The following is an 18,696-nucleotide window of genomic DNA, read 5'->3' as shown; positions in this document are numbered from 1 at the left end:
CGGCTTTACGGTTCACAGAGAAGAGATCATCTGATGATTATGTAAAGAACAAGCAGGAATGGGTTAATAACCTTACACAAATCGACTAGTAAAGGTTACACTTGATTTATAGCCTACCAACAAAAGATTAAAACGCTGTCTGCATCGAAGACTTCAAGCACATACAGGTGAATAATAGACTTTTTAAATTGATTATCTTGCTATCTATCTCTATATCTCTGCCATAGTTTAATCTGTCCCACCAGTTTTATAAAGAACCTGAAAGATGTGGTGTTTGCGTCATTGCACTGGCAAAGCATCTGTCAATTGAACAGAAAACAATATTGTGATATAGTTTAGTGCACTTATCCCACGGCAAAGGATCTGATCAAATTAAATAGGTTGCGCGGGTTACAGAATGAATTCCACAATGTTCACGCAAGTAGCGCATGCTTCGCGTCTCGGAGCGTCTCTGCGCGCACGCACACACACACACTGAACTTGCAGTGAGTTTACCAGCATTTCTGTCTACCCCTGTGTTGCTTATATTTTGTTCTTGCATTGATGTGACATGACATTTGTAGCGATTTTGCACTTTGACAGTCAGTTCGAGATATAGACTGAGTATTGTACATTTGGATAGTTTACAAAATAAAACTTTACTCTTATCATTATTGTATTGCATTGTGTTGTTTTAAACCCCAACATTTAACTTAAAACATTTTTCATTAACAATTATTCAGTTATTTGTAAATAACTGAAAAAAAAAAAAAATTCTAAGTAGTTTCGATGTAGCTAGCTACATTTTGGTAGTAACTTGAAGTGTATCTAACTACTTTTTCAGAAGGGTAGCTTGACTGTAGTTTAACTACTTTAATTTATAAGTAGCTTGTAGCTTGTCAAACTACAGTTTCAGAGTAGCTTCCCCAACACTGTATATGTGTTAGTATTGCATTGTTACAGATCGTTTGATATCTATTGATTACATACCTTAGCATGCTGTCACAGGCTGGAGAAGGTGTTATTGGTTCATTCGTGATCAGAGTCGGACTTGTAACGCCAGCTCGCAAAGCCCCGGGTCGGGGCTATGTGTTTTTCAGACAGGCTCTCACCGGCCAGCCGGTGCGCGCACGCGCGTGTGTGTGTATGGTTCGCTGTTATGTTCACTGATGATCGGGCGAAATGATACAGGAATAACATTCCAATCAATCACAGGTGGATGAGAGATGAATCATTGTGTTTGTTTGATAAAGACATTTTGCGAGCCCTGGCTGTGGGCTGGGCGACTCATTCCGGTTGCCGTTTGCCACACGCTGTCACTGACAGGGGAGCAGAAGTTCATTAAATATGCAAATCTTATCCAATCCTAGCCGTGGGCGTTTACTTCCAAGTCTGCAGTGCGGCACGCACATCAAAACCGACCGTTTTTCAGAGAGCCTCAAAACCATGGCAGAAAATAGCCTATTACTTATTCATTATGATGTTTTTGAATGTAAAAACCACCTCAGACAACAGTATAAAAAAAATAAAAAAGCCAGTTCATGACACCTTTAAGACTGCTATGTAATCTGTCTGTGTTTTAAGTTGCTTGTTTCTCACATTACACCACCTGCACTGTCATAAATTACTTTCCATTGCTGACAACTGAGGCACAAGGACACTTGATTTTTATTTACAGTGTCATTTACTGTTTCTTGTCAAGAGGACCTTCATTTGTGTCCGTCTGATAGCCGTACAGGTGTTTAAAGACAGCATAAAAAAGATTAGATCTCAAGCTGTCGGCCATTGTCCTACACATTTAACATTATTTTCATTTACCTGTCCTACCTGTCCTTGCTGTTAACATCATTATTGTCCTCCTCATTCTGAATCTCATTTAAGTTTTTCTATATAAGAGTACAAGAAGGAATTATTATATTTCATGGTCCCCTTCAGAACACTGGCAAAATGTTACATCATTTGGGACTATTGAGTTCTTTGATTCGTCTAAAGAAAGACTCCGTTAATGTTTAAAATGAATAAGAACGTTTCAAAGAACGCAAGGCCAAAAACAAAGTGTAGAGTCAAATACTCCACTTATTTAAGTTAGATATAAATATTTAGTGGTCTGACCCTAAAGGGTGTTTAGGTCACATGATTAACTAGAAGAATTACAGGAGATATTTGACCTTCTTTATTCTTCATCTCTTTTTCTTCTACAAAACTTATCATAAATCAGCTGTTCTTAGAATTAACAGAAATTTTAGCACACAATAGAGCTACCGTCATATTACATTCCCTTATTTGGCATCAAGTGAAGCAACAATAAAGGTAAAAGAGACAATTTAAAGAGAATATTTCATGTTTTGCATGGAGAATTTTATGCATAATGTTTATTTATACTGTATATGTTTTATATATATATATATATATATATATATATATATATATATATATATATATATATATATATATATATATATATATATATATATATATATATATATATATATATATATATATATATATATATATATATATATATATATATATATATATATATATATATAACATATACAGTATTTTTTTTTTTTGTATGTATTTTTAATATATTTTTTCTTTCTTTCTAGACAATGCATCTTAGCAACTATTTGAAAAGAGTGATCAGGGAAAATTAATTTGCATCTCATATAGGCTATTCCATATGAGCTATAAGTCAGTCTTTTGCAAAAAATAAATACATAAATTAAAATAATTAACTAAATTAACTGATTCTGTTTTACAGGTGGTTAAAAGTGTGAACTTAAAGTTAAAAATGTTATCATCAATTTTTTAGAAGTGGTCTGCTTCAGAGATAAAATAGGCTATTTATTATGTATTTTGATGTGCTGATTTCCAAATATGACAATTAAAAGAGGGTTTTCTTGTGGCTTGTTTAATTTGAGTTAGCTCTACTCAAACCAATTAATTATTTTGAGCATTAGGGTTTACAGTGTACTGTTTCCAAGATGTTAATGTTTTTTTTTACATTTTACGTATATGTATATTGTTTGTAGATAGTACCTGTCACCTGTCATGTTTATGTACCACTTTAAAAATCAGCAAAAGGGTTCTATAATTCAAATGTATTATGAAACAAAAGGTGAAAAACTATTATGTACATAGTTTAGTCCTTTTCAGTCTCTACTTTGCGCTTCTTTGCTCCTCACTTGTATTCATTAAATGGAACATCTCATGTCACTGTCCAATAGTCTACAAGCATTAATGGGGTCCATTTGATGTTTTCTGCACAGTTCCCACAAGTACGAGGCATCTCTGCTTACTTTGGCTAAACAGAAATATGTCCCTTTGCAAAATTAAACACTGACAAATAAGAGAGCATGACACTGTATGACAGGGGTGCAAAACTCAGTTCCTGTAATGCCACAGCCCTGCTGAGTTTATCTTCAACCGTAATTAAATACACCTGGGGCACGTTCAAGCTCAAACTGGTGCGCAATGTTTTGCTACGGTTTCTGGGTTGAACAATATGTTTCCTGGAAACGGTGTGTGCAACGGGGTTTGAGATACGTTTTCTCTTATTTGGTGGGTGTGTCAAAATGTCAGCCCAATAAGCAGCAACATGTATATAAACCATGCGGTATTAAAGAGACAGCTCGCACAATGGGTCCATATACATATTTATATATTTTGCTATTGTATTGTAGCATGACAAACCAGACCCATATCAAGATGTTGGGTCTGGAAACTCACCATTGACAGGGCTCAATCCAAGGGACGGGATAAACGGTTGTCTTTCAAATTCCCTCTGCACGCAATTGGATAGCGCCATGAGCGCCACAACCAACCAGGGCAAAGAAGAAGGTGAAGCCGAGCTAACGCTAGTTGATAGACTTTCGCCCTATCCGGTAGGCAAAACTTCGAACATATCTTCTTTTCTTAAGAATGACTTCAGTGCCGTTCTTTGTTCTTTTCTCAACAAAAAGCTTAACTCCAAGTCTTCCAGAGTCGCGGCCAAAGCCGATTCAAAAGGCCGCTGTTCGTCAGGTTCTTTGTTTACGAGTAGCACGCAGAACCTCCGCAACTCTGCTGTGACGTGCCGTCATTATGTTAAGCCCGCCCACCGACTCTACACTCTGTGATTGGCCTGACCAGAGTTTGGTTTTTCCAGCTCTCAGGTCTACCAAGAGTTGCTAGACTACACTCGTGGCAAAATAAATTTTCTGCCGCTAGGGTGTGTCTAGATTTCTCAAAATCTAGCAATGATCAGCAATAATGATAAGCCTTATACTCACAATAAAAATAATAAGGTCATAGATCATAACACAGTCTTGGAGGTAAGAAGTGGATTATCCTTCACCTGAAATGTTTGTCTTTTCATCCAGAAATGTGAGGCAAATGTTTTCACAAATCCGCAAATGCCTTCTCTCGATTGGTCTCGATCTCTCTTTTATTCTGGACGGCAAGGGCAGTGACTGTAACAGCAAGCGTATTTTTCAGTATTAAACACGTATTTATACCGATTTCACCAGGCTCTGAAAATTCTTCAAAAAGAACACAAAGAATGTGTCCATAGTTGCAACTCTTGCGTCATCAGAACAGGGTGTTCAACACACCACCGTTTCCATTTTAAAAAAATTGCAATGTTTTGTCGGGGCTGAACGCAGCCCTGATCCAACTCATCAAGTCCTTCCGGCTTATTTGAAAACTGCTCGGGTTATGTATATAACCCTTGTTCCCTGAGAAGGGGAACGAGCACTGCATCGGGACGACGCTTTAGGGGATGCTCCCTTAGCATCAGCGAATCTGAAACCAGAATGCCAACTAGGCCAATCCGATTGGCGTGCGTGATGACGTCATCGTGACGGCATACCCGGAAGTATAAAAGGGTTGCTGGAGCGTAATGGCGGTAGTAATTGCTCTGAAGCATGCGCTCCAGGCGCGCCAAGGTGTGGCGTCGGGATGCAGTGCTCGTTCCCCTTCTCAGGGAACAAGGGTTATATACATAACCCGAGCAGTTCCCTTTCGAGGGAACTCGCACTGCATCGGGACGACGCTTTGGGGAACGAGTACCCACTAGGCCACACCGAAGGGTAGCGCCTGCCCTAGTGTGAAGCCGGAAACCGGGCACAGCTAGGACTGGAGCACCCTCGCACCAGGCGTCGTAGGGAGATCCAGGCTATAAAACCTGATAAAAGTGTGTGGGGTAGCCCACCCGGCCGCCTCGCAGATATCCTGCAAGGGGACCCCAGAAAGAAGGGCCACCGAAGAGGCCATGCCTCTGGTGGAATGAGCCCTCACAGCCACAGGTGAAGGCAAACTGCGCACCTGATAGGCCATGGTAATCGCCTGGACAATCCAATTACTGATTGTCTGAGTAGACGCAGGCAATCCCTTCTTAGGTGAGCCAAAACACACCAACAGTTGTTGTGATCTCCTCCACTGTGCAGACTTCGCCAGATAAACTCTTAGAGCCCTAACCGGGCAGAGTAGGTGAAGCCTCCCTTCTTCCGCCGTCACATGAGGCGGAGGATGAAATGCCTGCAGGACCAATGACCTGACCACCCTTGATGGCACCTTAGGCACGTAGCCCGGCCTAGGGTGTAAGATGGCCTTTACTCCTCCCGGGGCAAACTCCAGGCAGGTTGGCGTTACCGCCAAGGCCTGGAGATCTCCCACTCTCCTGAGAGAGGTAATGGCAAGGAGAAAAGCCACCTTAAGGGTCAGATCCTTCGGTCCAGCCGACTCCAATGGTTCGAAGGGGGCCTCAGCCAATCCTTCGAGAACCACTGCCAGGTCCCAGGTTGGAACTCTGGACCGAGCCGCAGGCCTCATCCTCCGAGCCCCACGGAGGAATTGTACAACCAGCTGGTGCCTACCCAGAGGCCCATCACCCAAAGGAGTGTGGAAAGCCGCAATGGCAGCCACGTACACCTTGAGTGTGGACGGGGTAAGCCCTGCAGAGAAACGATCTTGGAGGAACTCCAGCACTGAAGCCACTGGGCAGTTAACTGGGTCCACCTCACGTTCTCTGCACCAAGTGGAAAATACATTCCACTTGAGGCTGTACAGTCTCCTCGTAGACGGAGCCCTGGAGCTGAGTAAGGTCTCTATCACGTCTGCCGATAGGCCAGCCTCTATGAACCTGGTCCCCTCAGGGGCCAGACCCACAGGTTCCAAATCTCCGGGCGGGGGTAAAATATCGTACCCGCCGCCTGAGATAGGAGATCCCTCCTCAGAGGAATCTCCCACGGCTGACCTGCTAGCAGAGCTATGATATCCGAGAACCAAACTCGAGTCGGCCAACGGGGTGCTACCAGAAGTAGACTGACCCCCTGTCGACGGACCCTTTCCAGGACTCCCGGGAGCAGAGCAATCGGGGGAAATGCGTACAGACGCAGCCTCGGCCACGTCTGCACCATGGCATCCAGCCCCAGCGGAACTGGATGCGTGAGGGAAAACCACAGTGGACAGTGGGACGTCTCTCGAGACGCAAACAGATCCACTTCCACTGGGCCGAACCTCTTGCATATGGCCTCCACCACCTCTGGGTGGAGTCGCCACTCCCCGGGCCTCAGCCCCTGCCTCGACAGGATGTCTGCTCCCTGATTTTGGACCCCCGGGACATACATTGCCCTGATGGACAACAGTTTCCCCTGGGTCCACAGGAGGACTTGGCGTGCTGTCTTGTACAGAAAGCGCGACCTCAGTCCTCCCTGGCGGTTGATGTACGCTACGACAGACGTATTGTCTGTCCGTACCAGGACGTGCTGGCCTCGGAGGTGCGGGAGAAAGCTCCTGAGAGCTTTGTATACCGCCATCATCTCCAGGCAATTTATATGCCAGGAGGAATGACGGCTCTCCCATGGGCCCCTCGCAAAGCGGCCGTCCATGACCGCGCCCCAGCCAGTGAGGGAGGCGTCTGTTGAAACGGATTTCCGGCAACAAGACGCTCCCAACACTGGCCCTTGGGACAGAAACCAAGGTTTCTTCCATATGGCTAGGGAACGAGAGCATTTGCGCGTTACCCTGATCATACGGAAAGGATTCCCTCTGGGGGAAAACCCCTTGGTTTTCAACCACCACTGGATGGGTCTCATGTATAGCAGGCCAAAAGGTATTATGTTGGACGCTGCTGCCATGTGACCCAGCACTCTCTGAAAGTGCTTCACAGTGATGTTGTGGCCTAGCCTTATTCCTGAGACCATCGCCTGTATGGTCTCGACTCGCGCGGGAGACAATCGTGCCCGCATCGTTGTCGAGTCCCACACGACCCCGAGGAACGTAGTCCTCTGGGACGGCGTCAACACGCTCTTTTTCGTGTTGAGTCTCAGCCCCAAGCATTTCATGTGGTTCAGAACGACATCTCGATGCCGAACCGCCACCTCGTACGACTGGGCCAGTATGAGCCAGTCGTCGATATAATTCAGCACGCGGATGCCCTGTAGTCTCATTGGAGCCAGAGCTGCATCCATGCACTTCGTGAACGTGCGTGGGGAGAGGGCTAGGCCAAAGGGAAGCACTCGATACTGGTACGCTTCGCCCCCGAAAGCGAACCTCAGGTACTTCCTGTGTCATGGAAGGATGGAGACATGGAAATATGCGTCCTTTAGATCTATCGTGACGAACCAGTCCTCGGACTGGATCTGACTCACGATCATGGGAATAGTGAGCATTTTGAACCTGAAGCTCCTCAGAGACAGATTCAAAACCCTCAGATCTATAATCGGACGCAACCCTCCATCCTTTTTGGGAACTATAAAGTACCGGCTGTAGAACCCGGACTCTCTTTCCAGCGGAGAAACACGCTCTATGGCTTCCTTCGCTAGAAGAGTTTTTACTTCTAGTTCCATTACCCGAACCTGCTCGGGTATCACTGCTGTCCAGTATAACCCCCTGAATTGTGGAGGAGGAAAACCGAACTGCAGTTTGTACCCCTTTTCTACAGTACGCAGGACCCACGTAGAAATATTCGGAAGGCATTTCCATGCGCCGAAATAATCTACTAAGGGAACCAGCCTCTCGAGGCTGGCGTCGGGTGTTACACGGTTCCCGTTCCCAACCTCCTGAAGCGGCTGACCGGCAGGAAGTAGTTGGGAACGGTTCTCCGTGTGCGGACGCGCGAGCTGACCAGCCGCAGGTCTTTCCAGAGGCGGCTGGTGCAGCATGCGTTCGCGGGAAATCGATGTGGCCCGAAGCGTCATAGACGGCGGGATTACCACATCGATTTTCCCAGAGCGCCGCGGAGGAAACAACCTCGGTTGTTTCTCCGCGGGGGGGGCCGCTCTTAGAAGCCCAGCCGTGGCTAGGACTTCTTCCCAGCAGCCTTCCGCGCCTGAAGGACGTTCCGAAGATCGCCTTTAGGAGCTGAAGGTTGCTGCTGAGAGCGCCGCCTCTGTTGCCAGGCTCCCGGGGGAGGGGCTCTAGAAGCAACGCTCTCCTTTTGCACCTTCCGGTGCGAGGAGCTGGATGACGGCTGAGGCTGCCCGCTAGGGCCAGCCTTCCCAGGTTTAGAGCGGCGAGGGAGATACTGGTGGAAGGCTGCTGACTGTTTCTTCGCCTCCTGGTGTCTGGAAACGACGGTGTTAACCGCGTCTCCAAACAACCCAAAAGGCGAGATCGGGGAGTCCAGGAGAAAAGCTCTATCCTTCTCCTTTATCCCCGACAGATTCAGCCAGAGATGTCTCTCCACTGTCACCATGGAAGCCATGGAGCGGCCGATAGCGCGGGCCGTCTCCTTGGTGACTCGGAGAGACAAATCTGCAGCCTTCCTCAGTTCCAGAATGTCCTCCGGAGAGGGACCATCTCCCTCGTCCAACTCTTTAAGGAGGTCGGCCTGGTAGGCCTGCAGAATTGATAATGTGTGCAGGGAACCACCAGCCCGACCAGCCGCCATATATGCTTTGCCCACCAAAGATGAGGTGTCCCGACAGGGTTTGGTGGGCAAAACCGGAGCCTTGAGGGACGATGCAGAGTCGGGTGAAAGATAGCTCGCGAGAGCTTCCTCCACCCGAGGCATCGCCCCATAGCCCGCCTCGCGTGCCCCCAGAACATTGGAATAGTCCAATACTGGGGGATTGCAAACACGCGAAGAATAGGGCCGTTTCCATGATCTACACACCTCGGTGTGTAGATCCGGGAAAAAAGGCAGGCCCCGGCGAGGTGTTTGAACCCGGTGTGAGAGGAACCGGTCATCCAGCCTGCTGGGTAGCTGGATTTCCGGAGCCTCTTGTGGCCAACTTATATTTAATTTGGCCACTGCCCGGGTCAACACCTCGACCAGCTCCTCTTGGGCGGGTGGATGAAGCGATGAAACAATTCCTGCTTAATCCCCCGCCTCGGTGCCTATTTCCTCCGGCTCCTCGGAACCGGAGAGAACAAGCATCGGACCTCCCACCCCGGGGGAAGAAGCCGCAGCGCGGGCTTCCACACGGGGAGGAAGATCCTCGGAACTGTCAGAGGAGGATCGGGAAAGTGCCGCAGCAGTCCCGAAACCCTCTGACAAATCCCGCTGTGAGCCCCATGATCTGCGACGCCAAGCCGCCTCAGCGACTGCGGGTCCAGAACCACGAGGCTCACGAGGCTGGCCGGCCTCATCAAACGCAGCCAGCCGAGAGCGAAGCACCCTGAGCGTCAGTTTTTCGCAGTGCTCACAAGCGGCTCCCTCGAGAGCCGCTTGGGCATGCTGGACGCCCAGGCAGTGCACACAAAGCAGGTGTGTATCCGAGCCCGACATGAACCTGGGACACGGATGCACACACTGTTTGAATTCATTCACTCTCACACTTTCCATACTTTTTCTCACACACTTTCACTGACAAACAACAGTAAATAGACAGACAGTAACAGATAGCGCTTTGCTGAAGAGCAAATACTACCGCCATTACGCTCCAGCAACCCTTTTATACTTCCGGGTATGCCGTCACGATGACGTCATCACGCACGCCAATCGGATTGGCCTAGTTGGCATTCTGGTTTCAGATTCGCTGATGCTAAGGGAGCATCCCCTAAAGCGTCGTCCCGATGCAGTGCGAGTTCCCTCGAAAGGGAACTACAGCTATGTGTGTTGGAACAGGGTTGGATCAAAACTCTGCAGGGCTGTGACCCTCCAGGACTTAAGATTTGCACCCTTTCTAGAGCTGATATAATGCAATTTGTTCAGCAAAGTGATTTCTAGGAATAACATGCAATTCATATCATGTATGACGCAAAATGCCAGCTTCAGATTGCATCATTCATTGTTTTGCCTAAAAACAAATACTGTCCAAGCCCAGTTATAGATTTATCCAGTCAAAAATATGTATTTTAGTCATTTATGTTTTAAATTGAGACCCCTTGCCTTAATTACTCAATTATCCGCCACTCCCAAGTCAAGGGTCCTATACTTGAAAACTAGAGCCAATCAGCAATTCTAAGCATATTTTTTATTCTCAGTGACCCATAATTAGTAAAGTTTGACTACATTTATTTCAGAAGCATTTTGGCTGTAGACCAGTGTAATAAATTAAAGATTGTCATAATATGACACAGTATGTACCTTCCCATTACTAGTGAAATAGTTATTTCTCTACTTAGTAGAAGTTTAGCTTAGATTTTGTTCACCCATGATCATGATAAATTAGTGCAAAGCAATTGTGATAAAGATAAATGTTCATTCATGTAACCTTGCGCTCATTTTAAGACCATTTCTACCTAGGCTGCCATTTTGTGTTGTATGTCTTCATGGCAATAGATTCTACTCAGCCGCACAGACTGACAGGTCATAAATTATGATTCAGGCCACAGGACATTCATAACAGCTGGCATTTCAACATGTCTGACAGATTAATTCCCTGCTATATTGGTGCCATGGTGTATTCATAAAACCGGACTACAGATGTCTACATTTGGTTAAAACATTAATTTCCACAGTTCACTGCTACTTTCCACATGTTGATGCAGCGGACCCAGACCTTTCTCTTTGCTAATAGAGTGATGACTCGTTCAGTCTCATTCACACATCATTAAGTCCTGATTGGCTGCGTGATGACCTCAGGACACCTGCCACCTGGCCTTTGAGTCTCCATGACGACCAATTGCTGACTGACATTCATCCTCTGCCTTGCGCCCACAACACCTTCAAAAGCATGCCTGGGGTCTCGGGTTGAGATACTCGTGCTCGACATATATTGATTTTACTCCGCTCAATATCAACGCGGATGTTTTCAACCTTAGACGGTACATATCTGTTATTATTTTACACCTCAGAGCATCGGACAGGCAGAAACGAACAGAGACGGAGGAGTGAATGCTGAGCGAATTCAGCTGGAAGGCAGAGCCTGCATGCCGGCTCCCAATGCGCCATGATGGGAAACTGGAAGAAAGGGCACTAATGTCTTAAAGGAGGACATGGGAACACATCACATGAGAAACCAAGTTGGACATTTATGTCAAGCCAGACTTGTGGCACACTATAGCAGCTATGGCTCGTCTGTAAGGGCAGGTGCCCTACCAGAATATTCAGAATTCTGCAACAAAAATATATTTTTTATAAATATATATTTCGACTCTAGGGGAGCTGAAGAAAATAAATATGATTAATGCAATAATTTACACATTAAACAACAAGTCTGCACATTTTCATATGAACTGGAAATGTGTATTTTATAAACTTAACAATAATAGTGGATAGAAAAAAGCTAACAAATTAATTAACTAAATCAATTAATAAATATTCAGAAACATATAAAGGTGCTGTATGTAAGTTTTTGACTGTACTAAAGCATACAAATGCCATAATATGTTTGCAGATATTTAGGAAACATGCTGATTTCACATACTCGTTTCTCTGAAAAACAATGCTATAGCCAGTTATTTTACATTGAAATGTGCTTTCCATGTCGTAATGTTTTTTGTTTTGGTCTGTGCGATAACGCACGTTGCCAATTTACCCAATAGTATTTCGACACCACAGATTGCCAGTTGGCAGATAACACAGCGTATTGCAGCCATGGAAGCCAACAAACAAACTGAGTCAGAGATCGCAGATTCTACCCGAACTAAAAAGTCTTGGCATCCATCTAAAAATCTCTATTTAACGGAAACACATTTAAACGTGGATAAATCAAGTCATCAACTTACAGTGTGTAAGTCTCCTCGACTTCAATTGTCAATTGCACTCGTTCCTGTTGTATGACTCTGAGGAGGAGGGGGCGGGGACGAGGCAAACAATATTTTGAATTTGGATTACAGTACCCATTTCAACCACTAGCTGTCATTCTTACATACAGCACGTTTAATAATTTAATGTAGATTTTAGGGGTGTGACGAGATCTTGTGCTACGAAATCTTGTGAGATTAAACTGTGACGAGATTTCCCGTCGACGTGAAAAGCTGTCTCGTCATAGTGTCATGACAGGGCGTGAGGGTGAAGTTAGGATAGAATATGCCAACGCTACATTTACATTACGCCTCCACTCTAGTTTTGCTTTGTATATAAATAAAAAACAATATAAATGTAAAATAAGTGTGTTATGAGTGTGTGTTACGTAATATTGAAAGTAAACGGGAGCACGCATTCAAACGCGATTTCAATACGTTACCGCTGTTTGAAAGCGGCTCCCTGAGGCCCGTGAATATCTCCCAATATAAAAACTCGTTGTAACCATCTCTTAGCGCTGTATCATGCTTGAAGAAAAATGTGGTCTCTATTTGCACTTTGAATATTGAGTACTTATGGGTTATAGTATTATGGTTATTGTTTGCACTTAATATCTATGATCAATTTGTGGGAAGGAGTTCAGTTAGGAGGTCAAAAGAAGCTCATGTGCAGTTCTGAGGTCTGAAGAGACAATCATAGGCTACAGGACAGAAGCCAGTCAGTTGAGTTTTTGGCAAAACCTTTACAATGCTTGTTGTCTTTTACTGCATTTATAATTCATACTCAGAAAGTAGAACTGACATTGCATTCATTACAAGATGATGAGTTAAAACACTTCAAATTCACCTGGAAAAAAAATTCTTATTAGAATTATTTCATCATTGAGGATTTCTTAAAAATACTATGTAAAAATCTTGTCTCGTCTCGTCTCGTTCTCGTGAACCCAATCTCGTGTCTCGTCTCGTGAGATAAGTGTCTTGTTACACCCCTAGTAGATTTAGTAGAATTTGGAAACAACATGTTGTGTATAATATGATTTGACATCACGCTTTCAAATGTTTGTACAGCAGCCAGAGAAAAACTAAAGGGTCAAAAGCCCTATTAAGCAAACACTGATCACCATAATAGTCACTTTATTGTTTTCTTTCTTTTATAGAACATGCTCAACCACAAAAAAATCAGCAGACAGTAGGGTCATACAGTCATACAGTTTTGGAATGACAATTACTTTATTGTATTCATTATTTATTTATTCATTATTCATCAATTATTTAATTCATTGCTGAGGTGAACTATTCATTTAAGAAAGTAACCATGGTCAACTTTGATTTTACGTTGACTATAAATGCTAATTTTAGGTAAATCCAATTAGGCTGCGTCCAAAATCACATACTCTACTAATTTTGTAATTATTAATAAGTAATTACTTTACAACCACTAAAAAAGTATGTTCTATATAGTACGAATGTGTGTATGAATATAATCCGGATGTACTACATTCGCCATGTTGTCCTTATCATGTAACCTACTAGCGTCAGTTACGTCGCTTCACTGCCATTCACAAATTCTGTCCAGTGGTAAAGTATGCACCCTTCAGAATCTCGTCGTAGTAGTAGCAGGTCATCCGGGTTCTTTTTGCCTACTCTTTTATGAGTACTGTGAATTCGGACATACTTATTTTGACACATACTGTTTTTCGCTTACTATATAGTAGGGAAGTATGCGATTTCGAATGCAGCCTTTGTCTTCATTTTTGTCATCATCATGTCCATCAGCATTGTTCTCATAATACAATTATCTATTATAATTGTCATTGTAATTAAAGTTATAATCATCATAACCATTGTCATTGTCACCGACACTATATTGTGCTCTTCTGCCATATAATGTCCTTGCTGTTCTAATGGAAAGAGGAGGACAGAGATTCTTGTTCTTGATTGGCTGGCAGCTGAGTACAATGAGATGCAGTTCAGATAATGAATCAGTCTTGTTTTCCATATTTTCTTTTGTACTTTAATAATCTCCTGACACTTGCTGTAGAGGGTGTCATATATTAGCTGATTAGTCTGAGACAATGTGCCATTGTTGTCTCAAGAAGATCGTAAATTGCGGCCCACTGCATGTGTTGTGTCTAGTGGCCCGTGCATGACGTGGTAAATCAAATAAAGTCTTCAGTCAATGGAATACTCCAGGTATGATGAAAAAAATTTAGAGTTGATGTGCTTTCCCTCCTTGTCTGTACAAAGGCAAACTCTTTAGGACATAATTGATGCTTTGAAGTGTATATGCCAGAACAGTTGCAGGTGGTATTAGGGGGAGAGGTGATCTTAGTCTAGAGAACATTTGATTGGACAAACTTCATATCAATATTTTTGGTCCATTTTCACAGAAAGGAGAGACTGTAAATTGTACATCTGATTAGGAGTACACTATCTCAGATTAAAAAAAAGGTATAAAAGCTGTCACTGGGACGGTACCCTTTCAAACGGAACACTTTCCTAAAGAGTGCATATTAGTACCTCAAAGGTACATATTGGTAGCCTGACAAGCCAGACCCACATCAAGATGTTGGGTCTGGGAACACACCATTGGCAGGGCTCAATCCGAGGGGCAGGATAAACGGTAGTCTTTCAAATTCCCTCTGCACGCAATAGCGCTACAACCAACCAGAGCAACGAAGAAGGTGAAGCGGAGCTAGTTGATAGATTAATCATTCTCCGTATCCGTTCTGCAAAACTCCAAGCACATCTTCCTTTTTTTCAGAAAGACTTCAGTGCCGTTCTTTATTCTTTTCTCAAAGAAAAGCTTAACTCCAAGTCTTCCAGAGTCGCGGCCAAAGCCGATTCGAAAGACCGCTGTTCGGCAGTTTTTGTTTTCAAGTAGCACGTGGAACCGCCGCAACTCTGCCGTCATTATGTTAAATCCGCCCACCGACTCTATACACTATGTGCTTGGCCTGACCAGAGTTTGGTTTTTCCAGCTCGCAAGCCTACGGAGAGTTGCTAGACGACCCTGGCTGCAAATTACATTTGCTGCCGCTAGGATGCGTCTAGATTCTAGGCTAACATATTGGTACCAAAAGTGTACATATTAGAATCTTTTTAAAGGGTACCACCCCAGTGACAGCTTTTGTACAAATTTTTTTTTTTTTTCTGAGCGTATAGCAGTGTTTTTTGACACATGTATGCCACATATTATCGATGTGTCTTCTCCTGGACTAAAGCACTATGGAGTTACCTTTGTGTCTTTTTTTGCAATAAAACATACTGTGTTTGATTTTATACAAATTAGAGCTGCACAATTAATCGATTTTAAACTGCATGTGATTTGGCAAAGGCTGCATTTTTTCATGGGCAGCTTGTCAGTGATGCACAGCTCTGTGATCAGTAGTAAATGCTGAAAGCTACAGGGCGCTCTCATACAGAACCTTCAAATATGCCCCGCAGATATACGATAACGCACGTCATTCCAGGAAATCCCTATGGGCATCACACCTTTGCTGTAGCTGAATAAACAGAAGATTGAAATGCTTTGATTGATTAAAAATGACTAATAAACACACGACTACGACAGTATATGGTTTATCTGAGTTCTTTAAGCCTTCTCAAAAAGTTTTCTTATTAATTAATGATGCTTTACCATCACAGGAATAAATTACATTTTACATGTTATTTTGATCAAATGAACGCAACCTTGGTGAGCATACAACTTTTGAATGGTAGTGTATAGTTTATATATTCTGAGAACAAAAGCACTGCCTGCTGCCTGGTGCCAGATGCCACTGAATGCGTCTGCTATTAGCTGAGATCTTCGGCCTTGTGTGAAGAGCTGAGCTCTTGTCATATGTGATCCAGCTGAGCTGTGTAGCTTGTATTTAACTCATCTGTCCACCTTCAATTTTAGCGATGCCACCCCTGCAGGGTACTGGCTGCTGTCCCTGAGCTCAGCTCGCTGATTAAAACCCAGCCAAGGCCAACACGACTCACACTACAGAGTTTCAGCATAATAAACACAGCGTCAACCTTCGCACTGAACGGAGAAGAGAGAGATCAAAGTACATTACTCCTTTCTACTGCTGGCTGGATACATAAATTGCATGGGTTTAACAAAGAGAGAGAGGAACCAAGCTGTTGAAAACTAATCATTCAGATACCTTCATTACATCAGCGGAGCGGTTAGAACCGTCTCATTGATGTAGCACCACCGCCATCCAGTGGTCCCAGGCTGATGCTACATCTTCTGACAGACACGACACTGGTTTGTCCAGCCATGCAACTGCTCTGCTAATTAGCTTTGCCACTTTCCCTGTAGCGTCCGGACCCGATGTACTGTAAAACCCCAGGTTAACTCAGGAAAACGGGCTGTATGTGCTGAACACAAGGTGACAGCATACCACTCTAATCTATTGCCGCTTCCCTGTGGAGATTGTCTTCCCGAAAGCCACTTTCCAACTAAACCGGCCCATCTCTTTCCATAAAAACGGTGCTTAACACCTTCGCTTTATGAGCAAACAGGCTGAGGAAACAGGTCAGCGCTTTTAAAAGTGTTTTTATTCAACCCCCGGGTGTTGTTGGCGTAACTCTTAGGAAAAGGTACATTCAGCACCAGGCAGGCCCGCAATGAACACATAGGGCCCTTGGGCTATAGTAAACCCAAGGGCCCCTTTTTAGCCCTTCTTGGTGTCACAACATTTTCTACTGCAGGAATAATTAGTATTTTAAAAATTTTTATCTTTAACAATGTATTGCATCTATATATAATGTATAACAGAAATATTCCAGGCTGCAACACATTAAAAGCATAAATGCATTAACATTGGTGGTCTAGTAGGTTAAACTGAACTGAATTGATATGCAGAAGGTTGCTGGTTTGATCCCAGCAGTCGCCACCACCAGTTTGTCCTTGAGCAAGGCACTTTACTCCATGGTGCTCCAGGGGGATTGTCCCTGTAATAAGTAAGTCGCTTTGGATAAAAGCGTCTGCCAAATGCATAAGTGTAAAATGTAACACCAAGTTAAGTGCCTTAAGGAGTTTACTTTTATCATGAGAAGGTCTTCTTTCTGTCCCTAGAAGAGGAGAATCATCAGGGCTGGACTGAGTGTAAAAATCAGCCCATCTGGCACCCTATTATGCAAAAATCACTTTTATAAGGTGTTTGAACACAGATGTGTGTCCACAGTGTGTTTAAACAACCAGTCTATAATGGTAAATCCACCAAATAGTTTTTATTTATAATACCCATCAATCATTTATTTTCTTCTAGAGCAGTGGTTCTCAAACCTGTCCTGGGGACCCCTCACCACTGCACATTTTGTATGTCTCCCTCATCAGACACACACAATTCAAGTCTTGCAGTCTCTACTAATGAGCTGATTATTTGAATCAGGTGTGTTAGATTAGAGAGACACGTAAAATGTGTAATGGTGAGGGGTCCCCAGGACAGGTTTGAGAACCACTGCCCTAGAGCAGGGGTCGGCAAGTAACATTGGCATCGGGCCAAAAAACAATTGCCACTTGATGGTGGCCCAGAACAGAGTCGAGGGATAATTAAAGAAATTAATAGATGACAAATGCAACTAGAATTGCCTTTGACATACTGTTACAGTACTTTTTATAAATTAATAAAGCAGTAGTAACATGTAACCTGGCAAGTATCTTAATTCACCAACTTGCAACACAGACTGCCTTGCTTTTTGCACACATAGTATGTGGGAGATGTGGAAAAATAACTCTAAGGACTTGAATAAGTCCATTAAATAGGGCATACAAAGAAGAATGGAAAGTCAACTATCCGTTCATCCTACCTGGTTTTGTGAATGCAAAGCCAGTGTGTCTTGTCTGCAATGAAGTTGTCGCTGTTTGTAAAGAATATAATATTAGATGGCACCACGAGACGAAGCATGGCACCTTTTTTTTTGTTTGTTGTCTTGTCAATATTTTTAATAAAAAAGGAAGATGAATTTGATTTCTTATTGTTCACGTGTTGGTGCTGAGGCGTTATAAGCAAACGTATCAATGGTTGACTGTTCGTTTTTTCATACCACACATTTCATGACAGCTATTTTAGAGGTGTGTGTAGTGATCCATTCCACAGACTCTTTTCAAATGTAAAGCTCTCAATTCATCCCAAAATAAAACATTGCTGCAAAAACGTTCTCGTACTCGCAAAATCACTAAAGACAAATTGACTGTGAGTAACCGTTGTTGTTGCAATCTCTCCAGCTCACACCGACCCCTCCAAGTGGTGCTCGAACCCGGGTCTTTACGCACAGGAGTCGGACGCTCTAACAAGGAGGCTAAAGGCTACAACCTCTAATGTCAGTCACTAGAGCGTCTCTTGACATAAGGGGAGTGAGATTTACCTGCACAGCTCTCACTAGCCGGCCTCCGTTAAACTATCATGACAGATCTATTTCAGAACCAGCCCGCTATCAGAATAATCTGGCAGCGGGCGCGGGCCAGATATTATTGCTGGCAAGCCAATTTTGGCGCAGACCGCCTGTTGCCGGCCCAATGCCCTAGAGTCCGTGAACCCCAACCCACACCATGACTGTTGATGATCTGCCCTTTTAGCCGTAAACGCTCACTGTAATTCATAA

This window comes from Gobio gobio, assembly GCF_949357685.1.
Source record: "Gobio gobio genome assembly, chromosome: 9".
NCBI classification, from domain to species: Eukaryota; Metazoa; Chordata; class Actinopteri; order Cypriniformes; family Gobionidae; genus Gobio; species Gobio gobio.
Note: the sequence above shows the minus strand (reverse complement) of the source record.